The sequence below is a fragment of the Bombyx mandarina genome, chromosome 03, assembly GCF_030267445.1.
Source record: "Bombyx mandarina strain Sakado chromosome 03, ASM3026744v2".
NCBI classification, from domain to species: domain Eukaryota; kingdom Metazoa; phylum Arthropoda; class Insecta; order Lepidoptera; family Bombycidae; genus Bombyx; species Bombyx mandarina.
Genome location: NC_143210.1, coordinates 7,710,462 through 7,734,496, shown reverse-complemented (window position 1 = coordinate 7,734,496; position 24,035 = coordinate 7,710,462).

Here is a 24,035-nt window from a genome sequence, read left to right as displayed (position 1 = left end):
TTCAATACACAATAACATAACGGAGATATCAACAATTGCCTAGAATGCATCGCGATAGCATCAAGATCATGTCAAAATGGAAAATAAAATTTCAATTGAAAGCGTATCTAGTAAGAGGATTACGTTTTTCGGGGGAAATATGGACGTCCAGAGTCTAAGTCACTGCTTCACTACGAGATCCGTTTCTTTATTGTCTATAAATTTAGTATACTGTGCTATTTATATGTCTTCGCTTCACCACGAATAGAGATGAACCTGCTCCTGGGGAAATACATCACAAACATTGTTGTTTACTCGCGAAAATGTCAATGTTAATTTTGTTTACTGTTGTCGTATGATAATATAATTTTATTACTTTTTGTTTGAGCTCGTTCAGATATATCAGGTTTGTAATTATTATTATCATCGAAGGGGGAAAAGCGGAATTATAGCGGTAAAAGCTTAGTAGTTTAAATTTATTATTCGTTAAAGTGTTAAAAAACTCTTATGTATGTATATATTTTATGGCCAAATGGAGTGTTTATATATAATATGTGAGATAGATCGGAATGATATTAGAGTTTGTTGAGGATTAGACCACGGAATTTAAGGTGTGACGTAACAGTGTGGAGTTTAAAATACTTGTATTGTTTTCAGATCTTGAGTTGTGTATTTTAATGAATTAAGTACTTAAGTCAAAGAGAAATCGTGTTGTAGAAAATACCTTGTAAATAAAACGCCTAAATCTCGCGACGGAAGATTTTATCTCTTCGCAGTTAAATTAGAAGGTGAGCCGAGGTGTTAAAGAATTAGAGGATTTGGTCAGAAAATTGTTCAAGCTATTGCTAATACGGACGGCTTAGAAGAAAGTAGTGGTAGGAAATTGGGAAAGTCGCCGTAACCGTATTTTCACATTAATAGCCGAAAAGACTAATATCGCTTTGATCCTCTAGCCTGGTATCTTTTTGAAAATGGATAGCGTTTAATTTATTGGATTTTGAGCTGTTCAGTAATAAAATACATCAATAAATTACAACATGATCCATGAGATAGCATAAGCATAAATATATATAATTGTTGGTTTATGTTTTGGAATTACGGTTGGCCCCAAGGACTTGCCACTTAACGAACACGGGTGGACGAATTCGATGGCTCGACCGACAGAGGAGGGGTTTGCTAACAATTACCCGGGAACCCCCATAGAAACCCTAATTGTTCAAGGATAGCTGCCTCGCGGGCGGCAGCGGGTTGTTGCTATGGGCTAAGTGTTACCCGGAATTATTCGATGGTAACTTGTCTATTGGTTGCTGATAGCAGTAGTAGATACTAGTAACGTCCAACATTACCGAGAGTGGAGTAGAAGAATCCGCCGGAACGTGTTCCTGGAAGGTCCAACATATTTAATATTTTTTATTATTGCAGAAAGTTCACCCGGTAAGTGGTAGTCGTTACTAGATATCTATACATATAAATAAAATTGGAGTGTCTGTTTGTAATATTGAAATAACCACATTTTACTACATGCGTATGGATATATATATATACGGTATATAAACCAAAATAACATTTTTTTACAATTTTTGTCTGTCTGTCTGTTTGTTCCGGCTAATCTCTGGAACGGCTGGACCGATTTTGACGGGACCTTCACTGATAGGTGGCTGATGATATAAGGAGTAACTTAGGCTTAGCTTTTTTAGACTAGCTTCGCCCCGCGGCGTCACCCGCGGTACGACGGGACATAACATCGTGGGACTCAGCTATCGAAGCGAGGGCGGGTCGCTAGTCGGTAATATAACAAAAGCAAAGCCAAGGTACTGCCTTTACAGTTTTGTCTGACCCATGGGTGAATACGGGCTCAATATGCTGTGAGTGCTGCCTGTTCTTGTTTGGAATTTATATATCGGCAAGTTTATCTTGAAAATGTCATTAGCGCGATTCAAGTTTTTGTCTTATCTATTCTATTATATGATATTTACCAGTACTGACGCGAAATAGGTTCTATTGTCACACCTATTGACAGTGCGGCTCCCTCGGGACTGGGCCCCTGCGGCGTGAACGAATATAACGAATCTATTATTCGCCTTTTCAGATGTATCGTACTAAGCCACATAAAAACATTGTTGTTTTTACGATATACGTACTTATTATAAACGTTATCTTTGTAATGTTAAGGAAACTTTAGTGTTTGGTCTTTACGATTTATATGGTGTTAAAAATACATTTTACGGTCTGTCAATCCTGCAGGGTAACAAAGATTGTAAATTGAGAGTTTTCTCATATTATTATCTTCAGAATTTATTAGGTTTGATACGAAGTTAAATATAATATTCGCAGTGGACGATTAATAAATTTTATATCAAATTATATTCTTATCTAAATCATATATTATTAAGAGGAAAGATTTGTGTGTTTGTTTGTATTGAATAGGCTCCGAAACTACTGAACCGATTTGAAAAATTCTTTCACTGCTTGGAAGCTACACTATCCCCGAGTGACATAGGCTATATTCTTTTTTTTTTTTAATTAGGGATCCATACTAAAACTCCAATAATGTAACCCAAGGTGTCAAAAAATTACCTAAAATATTATTTATATAGCGTGCGCTGCGAAATCTATTGATGATAGAAGAAAATAATGTACTATGACTTTGTAGAACACATTTTTATTTACAAAAAGTGTCATTATTATTTACAAAATAATTTTGTTTTTTGAAATTTTTGTTAAGACCCGAGCGAAGCCGGAGCGGGCCGCTAGTTTATTATATTTACATACAAAAAAATGATTAAAGTCTGTACTTTAAGATTTGATTCGATATTTTACTACAGTTGGATTCATTCTGAATTAAAGCAACCCACTATTGTGGTAAGAAATTGCCTACTGAAATATTACGTTAGAAAATTATACAAGTAGCCCCCGTTTCTTTTTTGTCAAATTTCCACACCTTCTTAATGTAATGACTGGGAGTGACGCAGCCATATCTGTTATTTATTATAACCTCTTTCGTGTGTGAGACGGAACTGGAAGGTGACTTGAGCCTGTGATTTGTTTTTTCTCTGCAAGGTTAACTTTTTCGTGTGGTGTTCAGTTTTTTTCAGTACACACCTTATTTATAGCTACCACGGTGTAGTCCACTTGTTTAAAAGTATATTATGACATAGATACATTGTTCTGTTATAATTGCACACGTTGTAATATAGCTTTAGAATAAAAATATACTAAAATAGTTAATTTATAATTACCTTTTCCCTGTGTGATCAGGGACTTGTAGGTGCCTTTTGTTTGTGATTTCTTTTACTTAGCTAAACCAAACAAAAATTAAATGACATTAAAATTTTAAGTAACCAAATTTCATGCAAGTAATTTAATAGTTATGTACTTCTTCTACTCCTATGTTTCTTTACGAAGTTATTTAACGTAAATATTTTTTAAAGTAGGCTGCGTGCTAATTATGTTTTTGCCATTGACGGACACAATATTAGGTACGTCTTTCTTCAATAATTAAAAATGTCTATTTATTCGAAATTATATTTTTCTATGTATTCAAACATTAAAAACATATGTGAAAAAAATGATTAAAGAAACAGTAAGAAATGTGGTTTAAACTCTTTTTTTTAACTCAGTAGCAACGCTTAATTACACTCGGTTTATCCAAATATTACGTATGAACAATAGAAGTACAGGCAGGAATAGCTAAATTTTAAAGGCGATCCCGTTATCCAAAACACCTCACACACAGTTTAAGCATTCGAAAGGCGTTGCCAACCCTCAGGGAAAATTTGTTAATTCATGTACGTAATATAGACACGGTCCCTTGTGATTGCTGAGTGGGTAACACTGGCCAGCATTGCCGACCTAGCAGATTTATTAGCATTCTTTCGGGAGCTCAGCTTTAAATTCCAACGTAATAGATAGTATCTAATTTTATTTCAAACGACAACGACATTTAAATAAGATCAAAGACTTTTCTTTGTTTTAGCTGAATTTTCAAGAGGGAAGCTTTGCCGGAAAGGAATTCCTTCGGAAGTATATTTGTCTTTATGACTAGACGTCAAAGGAAATTTAGATAAACCAATTTCAAAAATACTTTATTTTAAATATTCAAAATTTTAAAATAATTATTTTGAAGTTTTCTTTAATTTGTCTTGCTTTAATTAAGTTTTCTAATATAATAAAAAAAAATGTTAATATTTAATCTATTTTCATAGGTAAAAATATCTGCTCATTTTAATAACAAATCCACAGAACCTTAATTAGGAAAAATAACAAATGATAAAAACATACAAAACGATGTTTCCCCAAAAAATTCAGTCAAAATAATATTGTGTTATGAAATTGCTTAGATTTTTATTTAGTTATTAGGGTTTGTATGGAGCTGACGATTACTTTAGCTGTTTAAATAAAGGCCTGCGTTTCTTCACAAAAGAATTCCCCTTCCTTAATCTCCCTATGTACACACATTTTAGTTAGGTAGTTAAGTTCGAACAGTGGCTAGAACCTTCTAGAGCAGTTTTTGCGGTACGACCACCACTTATCCGCTTAAGTGGCGATCGATTCTCGGAAACCGAAGGCTTGTGTCCGTACTTAAGAATTTTCTAAAAGGAATCAATAGGCCTTCGATTTCACATCTAAAGTCAACCTAATGCAGTAGGTAGTCACATTTGAATATTTCCGATCGATTATATGTTATTTCCAACACTAAATGATTATTATCGAAAATTACGATTTTTGTGTGTTTTCAAGAGCATGTCATTTTTTATAACGATATAAAATTAAATGGTTATCTTCAAAATACACACCGCGTCGATTGCTTCATTCTTGTCATTCGTAGGGCACGACAACTAACCGGGAAGAGCACAATGGGAAATAAATCTCACTCGGTCATATGGGTGCAAACTAGAATTAATTACCTGTATCATAGAAACTTGAGACTTCATACATGCTATATGTACGTACATAACATAAATATGTCAGAATGTATACCCATGTAAATGTTAAAGTGCAAAACAAAGAACTAACAAATGTTTGCAAAGAGTGGGATTCGAAACGATTCCCGGAGTCAGGAGTGCTAAATATTAAATACTACGTTACTGCTGAGTCAGTCCAAAAGTTTATTTAAAAGCAATGCTGATATAGTAAGCACGTTTTAGACAAGTTTTCTGAACTGAATGATTGAGTATGCATGAGAGTACAGTTTATAAGAGTTAAGTTTCATTTATTTATTGATGGAAACGTGAGGTTAGTATTGATTTATCTAGATCTTTTTTTTTAGCCTTTTCCAATTTTGGCTCACAGTTCGTTCTGCTTACCCTTATCTCACTTAAGAATTGTTAGCCTGAAAATTTCGAAGCGGTGTAGTAATGATTGGGATGGTAAACTTATGTAATTGATGTACATTGTAAGCTTATGTATTACTTACTATCGAACAAAAGGCCTATGTCCAGCAGTGGGCAGATAAAGGCTGATGATGATGATGATGATGATGATGAACAAAAGATGAGACGCTGACACTACTAGTAGGTATTGGTACTGGTACACGGATATCTTTAACTATTTAAAGGTGAGAGAATTAAATCTTTATTAGAATAAGCACTAGCCTGCATTGGTACGAAGTATTTTGAAATGAATTACAGAGAGATAAAGATTAATTGCGCTTGATCAACCAACAAATAACACACATAAAATAATATCGACTTTAAAGTTTAAATGTAAATCATTAAATACTCTAAAAATTCAAATCGTTTTAAGATAGAAGCACGCTCCTGTGAACGAAGGATCACTGAGCAACACAAAGTCTGGCTGCGGGCTTCGTATGCTAGTCAGTAATTCCAGTTAAAAGTTTCCAGTTACGTTAGTTAATAAGTTCAAAAGCGCATTAAACTCAACTTATTCATGTGTAGAAACAATACTTAGCATTTTTATGAGTAAAATTGAATTTTCGTAGACTATGTTAAAATATGTTACTAGTGGTAGGACCTCTTGTGAGTCCGCACGGGTAGGTACCACCGCCCTGCATATTTCTGCCGTGAAGCAGTAATACGATTCGGTTTGAAGGGTGGGGCAACCGTTGTAACTATACTGAGACCTTAGAACTTATATCACAAGGTGTGTGGCGCATTTACGTTGTAGATGTCTATGGGCTCCAGTAACCACTTAACACCAGGTCGGCTGTGAGCTCGTCCACCCATCTAAGCAATAAATAAATAAATAAATCTAAGCAAGAAGTTGACATGAGCTCGTCTGGCTTTAGATTGAATTAACATTTCCAATCATAAAAGTAGTCATAATCGTGAATAAGTTTCTTTTGATTCATCATAAAGTATATAAAGTACAACATCTGTAAAGATTTCATAAAATGTAAATATATTTTCTAGAATTTTCGATATAAGATTTTATTTGCTGTCTCACCACAATGGCGAATTTCGACAGGATATTGACTAAAAAAATAAAATAAACACTTTTTGTCTTGTTCGCTTAGATGGTTAATTAAACGAGCTCATGGCTTATCTGTTGTTATGTGGTTTACCCGAGCCCTTCAACAAAGTAAATGTCGCCACCCAAGTTAAGACAAGAGTTCACTTCTATAGTACAACGGCATCCTTACTCCACCACAGTAAAATATTGCCCATGGGTAGCTCCGAGCTTCAAACCGGACTGCATACCTGCTTTGCAGCAGAAATAAAAGGGGGGGTGGTACATACCCGCGCTAACAACAAACCTGCTGATAAGGTTACCGGATCCCTTAGATATCTTGAGACAAAAGGTCAGTCTTAATAGCATTAGGACTGTCCCACTCAACAAATTGGAACATAAAAACAAGAAAACGTATCTACAAATATACCATTAATAATACTGAAAACATTTTAACACGAAATAAAGCTTGGTTGTTTTTCATCTACGCTAAACACGATTTCCTCTTTAATATTTTCCAATTGACTTCTTTTCCGAGGAGAAATTTATTAAATATTTATTGTCAAACTTACCCAGAGGCATCCTATAAAATTTGATTAGCCTGTAGTCAATGTTACGTAGAATTTCAGGTTTGAAAGCGGATATTTGGTAATATAATCAGCGGTTTGATTAATCCAGTGTCTAAAGGTGAGACTCTTTGTGATTCATGTTCTCATTTGGTATCAATTTACGGGTATGTCAATCACAATTACAAAGACCCGGTCTTAGGAGATTGGTAATATAATCTTATTTTATTAAAACAAGTACCTTAGTCTTCCAAATGAGATTTTTCAATTTTTGTTAAAGATATCATAGACTATTTTGTTCCGACCCTTAAGTCTAATAATCATATACATTTCACACTTCTTTAACTATGAACTATGGTAAGTATTTGAAGATAAAAGCCTATAATACTATTATAATAAATACTCTACGGCTTTAAAACAATAAATATTTTAGCAAAAAAGCATATTAATCTGTTGCTGTGTTAAAAACAGATATATAAATGCAGGCTATCTGTTAAGAATCAGCAATAATTTTTAAGCTGATTTTCATTGAATGAAAGAATATTAAAATTAAACTAATTCAAATTGCAACTTCTAGTTTCTAGTTTTTTTTTATGAAGATGTTTCGTTCTTTGGACAATGATTTCAAATGAAATGGTGTTCACTGGAAATTCTATTTGTGGCACATACTACATATAAGCCGGCATACCTCCAACCTGTCTATTTAAGCCCTGAAGCAGTCATGCGTTCCAGTTTGAAGGGTTTATTCATGATCTGTATTTGTACAAGGTGAGATAGATATCCGATTATAAATTAATAATCGCTTTGTGGAACTTATTTTTTAAGTAACAGTTGCATTTAGTAATGACTGATGATAGACCATTGTACGCACACTTTCTACTTTTTTATGATACATACATAGTGGTAGCATTTATTTGTTTCGTCATTTTTATTTTATCGCTTTTTTATGTTATTATTTATATGTTTATTTCTCTATCTCGCTTGTCAAGGCATTCGTGTTGTGATTTCCAACGCCATCCCCTAATCACTATACACACTATTGGTTGTTACTAATGGTAGGGCGTCATGTGAGTCTGCACGGGTAGGTACCACACCATCGCCCTCCCTATTTCTGCCGTGAAGCAGTAATGCGTTTCGGTTTGAAGGATGGGGCAGTCGTTGTACTGTAAAAACAGAGATTTAAAAATTCCTGTTTCAAGATGGCGGCAGTGACGTGGTTGATGTCTATGGGCTGCAGTGACCACTTAACTCCAGGTGGGCCGTGAGTTCGCCTACCAACTGTATTGATAAAAATATTAAGTAATTTGAAACATAATTTATTAAGATTGAATTCTCATTGCCTAAATTTTTTTTTATTGCTTATATGGGTGGACGAGCTCACAGCCCACCTGGTGTTAAGTGGTTACTGGAGCCCATAGACATCCACAACGTAAATGCGCCACCCCTGTTTTGAGATATAAGTTCTAAGGTCTCAAGTATCTATACTCTATACTATAATACTATAATAATAATAATAATAATATTATAAAGAGGAAAGATTTGTTTGTTTGTTTGTTTGTTTCGAATAGGCTCCGAAACTACTGGACCGATTTGAAAAATTCTTTTTCCATTAGAAGCCGACATTGTCCCTGATGAACATAGGCTACTTTTAAAAAAAAAAAAAAAATTTAATTTTTTGGGTTTCAGGTGTGTTTTAATGTTTCCGAAGCGAAGCGAGGGCGGGTCGCTAGTAGTTAATATATCCGAAAGTATGCTACATTTCAAATGAAATACAAATATAATTAAAACAACTTCAACGCTGTAATCTCGGGTTTGTTATATTCATTTTAATATTTTGTACGTTTTGAGTGCTTCACAGTTTTAATAGTCACGTTAGTTAGCACAACATTCAGATGACGTCGAATAACAACACTTCAGTCGTCTGTGAAAACGAAATGTCGAAAATAATAAACGCGACTAACTAATTTATGTGTACTACCAAACCGTTGGTCGGATCAGATAACTGCGCTCACTGGACTCTCTGTTGCGAACGCCCTGGGAGAAGCCGAAAACCGAAGTAAATGGAAGCTGAGGGTACAAAGAGCCACGAAGGGCTTTCAAGGACACGATCTTCAGCAATGAAGTATTCGACTAAGAAGAAGAGGTCCCGCAGTAGTCGAAATTCGACTATAATTAATTGGAATTGTAAGTTTGTACACTATTATGATTGCATTTTCAACGCAAAGACTACACTATAGAAAAATATTAATAAAGACAAACAATATTTACTATATTCTCAATTTGACCACAGACGTCAAGAACAAAAGTTCGACAGTAAATAAATAGTATGCATGCGTGTGTGTGTGTCAAATACATGGTAGTGTGTGTAATGTTTCCTTTATTGATTTAATGTATGTTTTATGCATTATTTAAAAAAATATTAGCATTGCGCGCTTCTTCTCTATATTCTCTATAAATGTGGAAAATTTCATACGCGCAATTTTCGTAAAAAGGGATACAAAGTTTTTGCTTCACGTATTAATATATAGATTATCTATGAAAGCGACTTTACACCGTAAAGGTGTTTTAAATTATATCTCCGACTCACAACTATCTAAGAAAATTACAACAGCGATAAAAAGTCAATAGACCATCCATTAATTAGCACGTAACAAACTATAGTTACAAATTCCTTGCTTAGTTTAATGGAAAATTCAAAATCCAATCGTAGACTTGATATTAGGAGCGTAGCTTTATAAGAATTTATGTGAAAACGCCCCGAAAATTTCCCTAGCGAGGTGCGATCTTACCGTTTACGAAACACGTTCACACCTTAAAAAAAGAAACACTTTTATCGAATAATTCTTAGGTAAGCCTCAGTGAATAGCAACACCGTCAAGTGAAAGTGGAAATAAGGACATTAAGGCGAACGGTTGGGGTTAAAAGATCTTTTAAATTTCATTCAGCGGCAATGCGGAGGCATCGCGTGCGTTGAGTGTTGACAGAGTGGTTCATTATCTTTTGTGGAATTGTTCCAAGACCTTTCATTGTGAGTTATGCAAATTTAATTACGTGACTATGTTTAATTTTCTCTTGTTTCAACCCCTACGAATGTGCGGTTTAAGAAAATGGGTCCCATAATATTGCTCGCAGCTTTATTTGTATTCATTGTGTGGTTTTTAAATGTGATTTTGTGAAATTAGATACTTCCTAAATAACAGTATCGTGTTTTTATGGCATTTGAAGTCTAAATAACCATGAAACGACTTAAAAAAACAAATTGAGATAACAACATTCTATTATTTACAACATATATTTTATAAAGTTAAGATTTGTTGGCGAAATCACGACAATTTCAACTAAGAAAGCTCGACCAAATAACTGTATTGTGGTTTATTAAAAAAATAAAATATCGTATATATTGTTGTAATTATCGTTTAAGAAATGATAAAAAGATTCCTTAAAAATTACTTACGATTATCGATTATCGGGTTGGAGATGATTGTACTTTTGGAACACGATAATTCAAGTTTTTTTTTCTCAAATGTGAGCGTCGCACACTCACAACGGCACTAAATATTCACGTAAACACAAGGAGCGAGCGCGCGGCGCAAACGAAGCGGGAAAATGATCAGAGAACGCGCGTCGACGTGCGGAAAAGTTGTGTTAGCGTCATGTCTTCATAGTGCGGCCAGTACGGGTGCTCGCGGCGCGGAGTCTGGCGCGGCACTAGCCCGGGCATCTCAGCCTGCCCGCCCCGACGCGTCGACAGCCTGCCCAACGCAGCCTCCGACACATCCTTCGGCGCGTGACACGTGTACTAATCGACTTTAAGACTCTGTGAACATTCACGTTATTTACCTTTTGATCGCTTCTAAATTCGAATTCCAAATTTTCTTAACGTCCAGTAACTGTAAACAAATTTTCCAAAAAAGGTTTATAGATTTCGTTGATAGAGTCCAGGGTATTTTGTTGGAAGCCTTTTAAAAATAATGCCTATATTTTTGAAATAAAAAATAATATATTTTGATATAAGTAAAGGTCGCGTTAACTGGCTGTAAAAAGGTCGAAGCTTTTATATGTAATTTTGAATAAATATCTTTTTAGCCATTTATTACTCTCCGTATGATAAGATTTGATTTGCATTTCAGACTGTTCTTCGGTGGACGGTAAATGAGCAAAAAGGACAAAGTTTACAATATTTAATGAAACAAAAGTAATAAAATTAATAACACTAATGTATACGAACCAACAACAAGAACAATTCCAAAAAAGTCGTCACCGTGTACAGCGGACTTAATGACACTTCGAGAGTCAAAGAACCTTTGTGGAATATAACTTTTTTAATTATGTTGCATAATATCGGCTTTCATTAGTTTACCCGATTCGGATCGGAAGCCCTGAGAAATTTATATCGGGCGCTTGTTTACTTGACCGAAAACTCAACGGTCTCATTATCGATTGTCGATTCAACTGTAATCCTAATGAAGGTATTCATTTCCTACAATCGGGGAACCGTGACTATCACGTAATGAAGGTTACAGCGAAATGACACAAAGGCATTTATGAACAACCCGAAAGGATAATAAAAATGTAAATTGCCAATCATATTGTCGGCGTCGACATTGCGGATTCGATTCGCGAAAATTACATGAATAAAAACAAATTTATCTCTCTATCACAATGGTTGTAGACCTTTCTGAGATAATATCAAAATTATTAAGTTTTTTTACGTTTTGTATGTTCGTAATTTCATATGAATTTGAGATGTCTATTGTGTTAGTAGGTGGTACAGGAAACAAAGTGACGTAATCTGTGCACTGTTGCAGTGATATGTTATGTCTCTTTATTAAAAATATTTAAGGATTAAGAAAGATCGCGTAAAATCCGGTAGGGAAGAGGAAAGCAGGCATCTAGGGCCAAATCTTTTGTCCTCAATAAATACTAGCATATTTATAGAAAACGAGCAAAACAATAACCCCTGTCCTGTGAGACAGGGAGCCCACAGTCCGGTCAGAGGGGGTTACCTGGGGCCTGAACCGTGAGTCCCGTCACGAAGACCCGACGAAATGGGTTCTTATTTTAATTATTATTTTTATTGCTATATGTTGACGAGATCATGGATATGTGGAAACGAGGTCATCATAGCCCAAAGGATAAGGCGGCCGATGTACTTATACCGAGATATTCCATTACGTCACTTCAAAACCCCACAGACAGGTAATATTGTTCAAGTGAATATATACCTGACCTTGATCTGAATTACATGTGATAGGGTGTCTTGTCAGCCCGCACGGGTACCACCACCACTATATCTGGCGCGAAGCAGCAATACATTCCAGTTTCAAAGGTCGAACCGCCGTAATACTATACAGTTGAGACTTAGATCTCATGTTTCGAGGTGGGTGACGGCATTATGTTGTGGTAAGTGTGGACTCCTGTAACCACTTAAAACCAAGAGCCCGTGATTGAGGGCTATCATTCACCTGTTCAAGAAATTAAAACAAATAAAGATAAAAACTCATATTTATCCAAGCTACCACTTACAGTTTTAAAGCATCAACGTAAAAAAAAAACTTAAACTTCGTCTAAATTCATTGATAAAAATAATATTGTGAAATTCTGGTCCCATTGTTTTTTTTTTAAATGACTTTAGCATAACTAGCATTCTTAGTTTCCGATATTTATAGGTTTTTTAAGCGACCCGGATTCATTGCTCTCGAGTGTAGTATATATGCGCGTTTGTGTCAAATACATGTTATTGTCTGTAATGTTTTCTTTATTGGCTTAGTGTATGCATTATTTAAAAAAAATATTAGCCTCCTCTATATTATTATTCTCTGTATGTGTGGGAAATTTCATACTCCTCCGTCTGCGCAATCAGTAACTCAGGCATCCGCGTGGTGTTTTTGGGTAGGTACCATTTCTATTAAGTAGCTGCTTACTTAACAATTTAAATTTAAAGTAATAAAAACGATGCTTGCTTGCTTGAAATGCGAACCTTGCGATGATTAGCGACCGGATTTGACGCTGAGAAATTAATAGAGCCTTCAAGGATTGCGAAGTCATGTGCTATGACATCAAAGCTCGAATACAATAGCGCTTCATAAAACAGCTGTCACAATTACGAGTATGTACGTAAAAATATGAACATCATTTCTCGGATCAATTATGTAGTAACCGCGACGTATCCAGATTTTACTGCTACTTGCCAGAAATACAGATTGTAGAGGCACACTTGCAAACATTTAAAGTGGAACATTCGAGAAAAAAGGTAGGCAATCATTTAATTTAACACAAAGAGAAAAGAATATATGTCTGTTTCCAAAAAGAATTCATTCGACATAATTAGACGTTAATGTAAGTATAGGGAACTCTGGTAGCTAGGTTGAATTAAAAGTATTCTTAGTTCCTTGCCTATGAATACCGACTGGGTATATTTTTAATTACTTTTCATTCCTTGACTCCTTTGACAACGGTGACTTATGTGGCGTCACGGGAAATATGACTGACGTGAATTGCTGATTTTTTCTTAAAAAAAATATAAGTATGTCTTGTTACTTCCCTAATTACAGCAATAATCGTGATTTCAGAAACTTATCTACCGTACTTAAAATTATACGACAATTTAGAAATATGATACTAATTTACATTCAAACTTAAAACCTCTTTAGTATTAATTTATTATTAAAATTCTAAGTTATTTCGTTGTGTCTATGTCCTTAAGTAACCTAAGACTTTAGCAAAATGTAAGATTAACTTTTTACGTTCATAGATTATTCGTTGTTTTCGGGACATCTCAAATTTTAAACAAAGTCAATATTTAATGTAATCCGTTCGGAAATTATAAAATTATACCTCAATGTTGTTAACACACACAGAAACTGTACGATTTCTACGACCGTATAAATACATAATTTGTCAACATGCTTCTACACTATGTGTATAGATTACACACTCGCGCCGGCACGCCTCGGCAGTAATTTAAGTCGCTGGAATTAATGTTCGGGTTACGATTCAATTCGGAACCGTATTAAATTTTCAATTGTAGGCATTAAAAGCTATAAAGGGTGTTATCGTGCTCTTACATTGTACTCTGTGGTAAAATCAGCTACTCTGTAGCTACGAACACGTTATTAATCACCTTATTTCGAAATTATTAGTGTCGAAATCAGCGGGATAATGTGCAGAAGTTCGCGTATCAGAACTCAATAAAACATAAACAAGAAAGTTAATACAATTTTTATGGAATACATTTTAATTAGCCTATAATGGTGCATGCTGGAATCATGGTCCAGGCGGCTGGCAGATCCTTCGGCTGGTCGTAGGACCGTCGAGGTAATTCGCCCAAGCCTTCCGGACTGGGTGAATCGTGACAGAGGACGCCTCACTTTCCGGCTCACGCTGGTGCTCACTGGGCATGGTTGCTTCGGCGAGCTTCTGCACGGAGCCGAGCCGACGGCAGAGTGCCATCATTGTGGTTGCGACTTGGACACGGCAGAGCATACGCTCGTTGCCTGCCCCGCATGGGAGGGGTGGCACCGTGTCCTTGTCGCAAAAATAGGAAACGACTTGTCGTTGCCGAGTGTTGTGGCAACGATGTTCGGCGACGACGAGTCGTGGAAGGCGATGCTCGACTTCTGCGAGTGCACTATCTCGTAGAAGGAGGCGGCGGGGCGCGTGAGAGACGCGCAAGCTTCACATGTCGGCCTGGGGACCGGCGAAGGGGGCCTAAGAAGACGACGTGCAAGCTGCTCTGCACGAGTTTTACGCAAAAGCATCCAGGTGTTGGAAGGCCGGCTATCCTCGACCTACGCTGGTTCTGACCCAGCGGGGTATTCCGTAGGATAACCCATTCTAACCAGTGCCATCTAGGCGGGCTTCGGATAGCCTGCCGACCGAGAGGGCTGGTGGTCGTGGCGTCGACGACCGCCGGTCCGGCGTCCCGATGGGGAGGCACTAAACGCTTCACTTTCCCCCTTTGCCTTTTCATGAGTTCTGTCTCATGCGAGGTTCAGACGCGAGTTGTTGAGCTACAGGAGGTTTTAGTCGTTCGACTCCGACATGCCCCGCCCTCGGAGGGCGGAAGTCCGGCGATTTCCTCCAGACAAAAAAAAAAGCCTATAATGGTAGACTTCTGGCGAGAATACAAGACTACGACGTTGTATGTTTTAGAAGAGAGAGTTTCCTGGAATTTGAAGTTCAAGTTCAGATATCAGCATACGACTTAGGGAATACTATAAGTGTAGACGAACGAGGAAGCGATTTATAGTATTATGCCGAAATAATTTAGTTTTCTCTTAGTATTATTATGTTTAGTCTTTGATTTTCAGCCTGTGACCTATCGATCGAGGACCGCACACATTCATATAATTATCCATCTGCTGAAAGTATCCCAGTGTTCGTTGTTTTTATATTGAACACTTCTTTCGTAACGATGTGATTTGAAAGTCAATGAATCGGAAAAACAACACTAAAAAGAGACAAACATATATATGCATTAATAAGGTTTAACCTGCGAGAGAATGAATTAGAATAACTGCTAAAAGTTTACCTTCTACCGCGTATGAACTACATAGAGGTTTTGTTTTTCGACGTTGTTATTTCCCGAGTCACATGAAGAAGCAACGACACTAAAATGATATCAACTCTGCGCTTAAAGTATTTAGCGTAGATTGTAACGAATACAGTTATATTAAAAACTGGTGTCTCTGCGCCCAATATCTTAAGCTTACGTATCATAGGGCCTAGTGTTAGGCTACAGACGTAGTTATACCAACTTGACTATTTTTTGTTTGTAGTCGTCGTGGCCTAAATATCATATATATCTACCTAAAAAATGAATTGCTGTTTGTTAGTCACGCTAAAACTCGAGAACGGCTGGACCGATTTCGCTAATTTTGGTCTTGAATTATTTGTGGAAGTCCAGAGAAGGTTTAAAGGTTTAGATAAATATGAAAATGCCCGGAATTAAACAAAAATAATAATTTTGTTTTTCCGTTGATGTGTCCCCCGTCGGACGGATTCCTTTTGTTTGTTTTAAGTTTATTTTAGACAAAACTTTAGGTCTTTTATTTATCGATTGAGGCACTACGAAGTCTGCCGGGTCAGCTAGTCATACCTAAATATCAATCATAAGGCTAATACGCCCAGTACTCGTTTCAAGTGATGCGACCGTGACAGTGTTCAAATCCTGCTGGTAAGTACATTTATTTCTAATGATACCCGTACTTAGCTCATATTCACGAATGACTTCCGTCGAGAAGGAATAACATCTATACTAATATATAAATCTACAGTGGTTTTTACGGATGTTCCGTTATAACTACTCAACCATGCATCCGATTGACTTGAAACTTGGTATCCATGTAGAAAATACATGTACTTAATGGATAGGCTAATATTTATATGAGTGTTGGACGCCCTACACCACTTACGGGGGCGTTAATGATGAGAATATTTGTGGGGGTGAGAAGTAATAATGTTAATTTTAAATGCCTAGCGAAGCGGACGGGTACAGCTAGTCGTGTAATAATAATCATACCTACGAAAATTATATAAAAATAGTGTATGTGTACGTTATCATGTTTTTTTTTTATTTCAATAATAAAGGGGCGAGACTAACCATTTACAATACAATTGAGATTTGAGCCTCATGTTTCAAGATGGGTGACAGAATTCATATTGCGATTTTAATACGTGGGTTGTGAGCTCGTAATCTCTCAAGTAGAATATTAAAAAAGTGCCATTTCAGACGAGTGTTTTATAATAGAATTTGTGGTAATTCTTACATAAAAATTAATGAAAGTTATTACAGTTGTTCAACGACCGTATTTTATAAAGATAAAAGTTCGATTTTTTACTTCAATAAAAAACTAAAAATAGATGCCTTAAGTAGTTCTGTAATTACAATACAATAAAATAAATTACATTATCTGAGGGCGTTTTAGGCTTTGTGCGAACGACGGAAAACTCGTAAAAATTGGGTATATTGAAAGAAAGAAAAAAAATAGAACAACATTTTGTCTACCTTTTTTCTCGATCCATTAGCCTTGACGTCCGCGTCGATCACGTCCGACGCCAATTGAATTTTTTCATTTCTTTCATTACTGACGCCTAAGTGTTCCAATATTGTTAGATTTAGGTTTAACATGAAAAAGCTGAGAATTTTGAATGAGTAATATTTTCGATCAACAAAAGCCTAAAGTGTAATGTAACTGTAACTTATAAATTAGCTCAAATGCATGAAATCTTAGCTACATTTAAATCATCTCCATAATACAAATAATGTAAACTTTTGTTAATTGTGATTTGGATCGAATACGTGTTTATTTCAATAATTATTTAAATTTGCGTATTTTCTCGCATTTATTGGGGACAATTTGAATAAATAAACTAATAGATTTTGTTTATTTCAATGCTATAAGTGGTTTTTACTCATTTGAAAGACAAATCTAATTTAGCTTCTTAATCTAACCGCTGCTTAAAAAAACGAACAGTTTTAATGTTTCCATTTAGACTTCGATACCTTTTACTTTTATAAGGAACGCTTTGCTTGAGTACATTTAAATTAAATAATTTCAAACTAAAAATTCTATTCTAATTCTATTCTAAAAAAAAAACTATTATTGGCAATACTTAGAATGAGATATCATAATAGTTAACGATTTATAGTTTTCTAATCAGGATCCAAGCCTGAATGCAGCAACTATATTGTGGTAAAATTGATCAATTGGTCAATTTTTCCGGGGGGATGATTATAGAGAGTCTGCCCGTCTCGCCACAGCGGGGGTGGCCCTCGTCGTCGGAAGGATAAAAAGCCTGGGTCTCGACGTGGCGCTCAGTAAATCCGAGGCTCTGTGATTTCAAGGGCCGCGGAGGGCGCCACCCGTTGACGCCCACATCGTGGTTGGAGGCGTCCGGATAGGGGTTGGGGTGCAGCTCAAGTACCTCGGCCTCGTGTTGGACAGCCGGTGGGCTTTTCGTGCTCACTTTGCTCAACTGGTCCCCCGATTGATGAGGACGGCGGGTTCTTTGAGCCGGCTGCTCCCGAATATTGGGGGACCGGATCAGGTTGTGCGCCGCCTCTACGCGGGGGTGGTGCGATCGATGGCCCTGTACGGTGCACCTGTGTGGGCTGAGCCGCGCAACCGGGCCACTATGGCTCGGTTCCTGCGGCGGCCGCAGCGCACCGTTGCCATCAGGGTCCTCCGCGGATATCGCACCGTCTCCTCCGAGGCGGCGTGTGTGTTGGCGGGGACGCCGCCATGGGAGCTGGAGGCGGAGTCGCTCGCTGCCGACTATCGGTGGCGCAGCGAGCTTCGTGCTCGGGGCGTGGCGCGTCTCCCCGAAAGTGAGCTGCGGGCGCGGAAGGCCCATTCTCGGCGGTCCGTGCTCGAGCGTGGTCGAGGCGATTGGCCAACCCCACGTGGGGGCTACGGACCGTCGAGGCGGTTTACCCAGTCTTTGATGAATGGGTGAATCGTGGCGAAGGACGTCTCACCTTTCGTCTGGTGCAGGTGCTGACCGGGCACGGATGCTTCGGGAAGTACCTGCGCCGAATAGGGGCTGAGCCGACGACGAGGTGTCACCATTGTGGACACGACCTGGACACGGCGGAGCATACGCTCGCTGTCTGCCCCGCTTGGGAGGTGCAGCGCCGTGTCCTGGTCGCAAAGATAGGACCTGACTTCTCGCTGCCTGGCGTCGTGGCATCGATGCTTGGCGGCGATGAGTCCTGGAAGGCTATGCTCGACTTCTGAGAGTGCACCATCTCGCAGAAGGAGGCGGCGGGGCGAGTGAGGCAAAGCTCTCCTCACTACGCAGAAACCCGCCGCCGCCGAGCAGGGGGTCGAGACCGGGGTCGTATCCGTGACCTGGCCCCCTAAGAGCTAGGGGTCCCACCCGTTTTGTGCGGGGAGAGACCCAGACGTGGGGTGGCGTGCTTTGCACGCTCACCCGAAGTAGGAAGCCGGGTGATAGTAGACCGCGTTCCCCCGACCGCTCTGGGGGAAGGTGTAACGCGGCGCCATCAAAGCGGGCTCTCGGCCCGCTGAACGAGGGAACCGGTGGTCGTGTCGCTGGCGGCCGCCGTTCCGGCGTCCGTGGGACGGTGGGATGGATGTAATGTGCTCTGCGTCAACCCTGTCCCGCCGTTTCAATAGCCCCGACTGGGCTCCGGCCCGGTCCGAGGTAGGGCGCCGGTTGTGAGCAGCAGGAGTTTTTAGTGAAGTTCAACTCCCACATACCCCACCTGCCGCGCGGGTGGGGATCCGGCGATTTTCTCCTGTGGAAAAAAAAAAAAAAAAAAATACTCCGAAGATTGGTCCAAATCAATCATATAAATTGCAAATTAAAACTTCTATAAAATTTTGTGGGAAACAGCTTTTTTAAAGTGGACAAAAAAACCCCGTCTTGTCATTTATGTAGACATTAACAGAATGTCATCAAGTTGATAGCTCAACAAATCTTCTATACCGTAAAATGTAAATTGTACTCAAATAAAAATTATCGCAAGCGGAAACCGAACCGTTTTTTTTCTTTTCTTTTTTTATTAATTCACAAACTGTAGTCTCGAGCACGTTCGTGTAACGAATCATGTAAATTGAAGAGTAGCCGGGCATTCGTTTTTATCACACCCTGGGCGGTTATGTTGTCTAAAACCGAATGATATTATCAATCCCACATTGTACGTGACGCTACCTCGGAAGCTGTCATGTTTTGAGAATTAACAAGGGTGTTCCGACACATATTTGATTTGAAACGCTCGACATATCGCTGATCTTTTAACATGTTGTTTTGTTTGTTGAATTACGTATCGAGGGGTGAAAGCCTATTTTTATATATCTAAACTAATATTATAAAGCTGAAGAGTTTGTTTGTTTGAACGCGCTAATCTCAGGAACGAATGGTCCCATTTGAAAAATTATTTCAGTGTTAGATAGCCCATTTATTGAGGAAGGATATAATATCACGCTAAGACCAATACAAGTGGAGCACCAATAAAGAATGTTTCAAAATAGGGGTTTAAATGGCTCCTTAACATTCTATAATTCAAAAATATTTTCACTTTCTACGTAAATGAAGTGGGAGTAAAATTTAGCGTTATGCCAAAGTGACTATTCCACGCGGACGTAGTCGCGGGCAAAAGCTAGTATTTTTATAACATTTTTCCAGCGTTGCAGGAAAGCCATTTAAAGTTTAAAGTTTGGAAAAATATCATAACCAAAATAATTTGATAGTACCTAAACATAATTGAAGTTCGGTTAAAAACATCGAACTGTTGATGCTAATACCAATTAAAACGAACCTTTAATTACAAAGATAAATATCGCGTATTAAATGAAATGTTGCTTAAATCAGTTTTTTTTTTTTTATGATTGAATGATTACTGGTGGCCCGGAGGCCTTTCCAGTTTCACCAGGACAGGTGGGCGAGCAAAGGCTCAGCCAGGAGGGGTGGGATTTGCTAACAGCTGCCCGAGCGCCTCCGAAGGAGACCTAACAACTCAAGAGTAGCTGCTTCGCGAATGAATCTACTACCGGATCGGAATCGCGACCCGCTGAGAAGATCCGGCGAGAAACTCAGCGAGCTGATTCATGGGTTAGGTTGCACGGCGAACTCTTTGTCGAGTTCGACGAGTACGGTTACCGAGGTCCCTAAGCCTGCTCCTAGAGCTGAAGGCGTCTAGTGCAAAGGTTATTGGATCTGATGGATCCGTAAGGACGTGTCTAGGGCGTCGACGGTGACTGGCTCCTGCATGATCAGGATTCGGGGAGTAGTCAGCGGCGGCTACGATAAGGCGATTATCATGACGCATAGCCTTATCGAAGTACCGTTCCGACGCTGACTTCATGTATTTCTGTATAGATTCGAGGCCCAGGTCGTCGTGTAGGTCAACATTCCTCACGAACCACGGAGCTCTGACGGCTAACCTGCAAAAGCGGGATTGTAGAGATTGAAGGGTGTCTATGTGTGTGCGGGCCGCGTGAGCGAACACCACACTCGCGTAAGTCATGACGGACCTTATGCAAGTTTTGTAAAGTGTCACCTTGTTCCGAAGGGACATTTTACTCCGCTTACAGATCATGGGGTAGAGTCTACCGAGAATAAACGCGGCACGGTCACGGACTGATTTTATATGCGGGCGGAATGTCATCGATGCATCCAGGGTAACGCCCAGGTACTTGACCTTCCTGGCCCAGGGTATGGTTTGACTAAAGAGAGTAATCGGGGGTGTGAGATTCCTCCTCCTAATACGGGAGGAAATCCGTGTGGAGCTTCCCCTCTGAAATAGCACCGCAGTACTTTTCGCTGGGTTGATGTCTATGCGCCATTTTCGGAACCACTGTCCTAGGGCTAGGGCTGCGCTCTGAAGCTTCTTCGCGATTAGGGACTTGTTTCTACTGGAATAGTAAACAGTCGTGTCGTCGGCGAATAAAGCTAAATGGGTCGGCGGCGACCGGGGAATATCGTTAACGAATAAGCTAAATAGGAGGGGTGAAAGGACAGAGCCTTGCGGGACTCCAGCTGTGAGAGGTCGTGGGGAGGAGCGGGTTCCCTCGACTCGATATCGAAAAGAGCGGTTCGACAAGAAGTCCCGTATGATGAGCACGAGACTATCCGGCACACCCATGTTGAATAGTTTGAAAATCAAACCGTTGTGCCAGACTTTGTCGAACGCTTTTGCGACGTCGAAGAAGAGAGCTCCCGTGTATAACGGTTTTGGTCGATTAAGCCCCACAAGAATGTGCTCCGTGAGGCGGTGCACCTGTTGAACGCATGAGTGATTTGTACGGAATCCGAATTGTTCATCGATGAGAATGCCCTTGGATGAGACGAAGTCTCTGAGGCATTTGTAGAGCAGACGCTCATACAGTTTGCCTAGAGACATGAGGAGGCTAATCGGGCGGTAGCTCGTCGGATGATTTTTTGGTTTACCGGGTTTATGTATGCCGATAACGTCCGCTTGTTTCCACACCGCGGGAAAGATACAGTTCGCCATAGCGGCATTGAAAATAGATGCCAACATCACGATGAGTTGGACGGGTAGAAGTTTAATAACGCGGTTGGATATACCGTCGGAACCGGGAGCCTTGCGAGGACGTAGGTCTTTGATCAAGTCTTTAACTTCCATCGGGGTGACGGGTGGTAACGCATCCGAGGGTGGCAAGGAGACTCTGCTTTCTACCTCACTGTCTACTAATTCTACATGAACAGGGTCCACGGATTGAGTGCTGGGCGTGCACTGGGTTTGCAATGTATCGGCCAGCAACTCTGCTTTTTCGTCATCATCAAACGCCGCGAGTCGGCCTGAGGGGCCTACGAGGGGGGGCATAGTTACTATCGTATCCGATTTGAGAGTACGAGCTAAGCGGTAGTAAGACCTTTGGGAGGGCGCGAGTCCTTCTAAGAAATCAGACCATCTGGCATCTCGGACTTCGGCGATGCGAGATTTTACGTCGCGTTGTAGGGCACGCATTCGAATACGATTTTCCGCGGTAGGATACCTGTCGTAGGCGCGTATCGAGGCGTTCTTAGCTCTAAGGAGTTCCCTAATATCATCGGACAATTTGAAGCGGTGAAGGAAGTCCTCCGCTACAACTTGTTTCGATGATCTATCTAATGTTGAGGTGATGTGTGACGTTAAGATGTCTATGGCTTCAGCGGTATCCTGAGGAGACGGGGTAGAGTCCGGGTTAAACGGGAGCGATGGTAGATCAGATTCAGCCAGGCTGATGCCCAGCGTGTGCCAATCCACCACAGTCCTCGTGACGGGAACGGAGTCGGGAGCGCGACCGAGCCTCATAACGACGGGACGGTGGTCTGAATCTAACTCTGAAACTACTTCGATCGAGTGTAAGCTCAGAGTTACGTTTTTTAATAACGCTATGTCGAGTATATCCGGGCGATGCGCGATATTTAGCGGGTAGTGAGTCGGTGTTAGCGGAGCGACGATATCAAAGGCGAGATCATCGACTAACGCGTCAAGCCGCCTGCCATTCGGGGTTGTGGTGCTTGAGTTCCACCTGATGTGTTTACAATTTAGGTCGCCCGCCAGAATGACAGAGCTCCCCATGCCGAGCAGCGCCTCGATATCACTGCTTAGAACGATCTTATCCGGTGGAAGATAAACGGACGCGATAACGATCGGCGCGTGTCCCGTCAGTGAGATTCGGCACACGGATGCTTCGATATTAGCGAGCGCGGGAGGATCGAGCGGGACGCAATGCAGGGCTCTTCTATAGTAAATGACGGTACCACCACCACGAGCAGAGAGCCTGTCGTTCCTGACCATGTTATAGTTCGCGATTTTAGGGTCACGGCGCGCGGGCCTAAGTAGGGTCTCCTGCACTAAAAAGATATCAATTTGATGGTCACGCAAAAAGGCAGAAACCTGATCACGTTGATTTGCGAGACCGTAAGCGTTAAAAAATCCTATCGTTACGGATAGGGGCTTTATTCTACTTATATACGCCATTGATTACCGGCGGAGTGAGGGGAGGACGTACGTATTTAATGACGCGTATACGTCGGCGTATTCTTGCACAACGGCGATAAAGTGTTGTGCAGTGGAGGCAGCGCGAATGGCGTCGCCCAAAGCGTTAACGCGCTCAAAGTTGATCGACTGAAAGAAGTCGATCGCTAAAGCGAGATTGTCGGACGCGGTCGGAGGGCAAGTCGCGGGAGAGGGACGAGTTGCGGGGGCGGGACGAATCGCGGAGGAGGGAGTTGTAACCGTGTTCGTGTACGGCAGTGGTTTCGCCCAAGCCGAGACACTGGGCACCGGCGCCGGAACGAACGCTGGCTTAGCCTGCGACACAGAGGGTGCCGAGGCTTTGATGTCTGGGCCGGAAGCTCGGAGGCGGTTTTGGCGGGCGACGCGGCGATTTATTTTCGGGGCTCGGGGGCATCCGCGGTAATTTGCGGGGTGACCCTCTGTACGACACAGGAAGTCGTTGTGGCCTTAAGGATAAGACGTCTGGTGCATTCGTATGTAGCGATGCACCGGTGTTCGAATCCCGCAGGCGGGTACCAATTTTTCTAATGAAATACGTACTCAACAAATGTTCACGATTGACTTCCACGGTGAAGGAATAACAT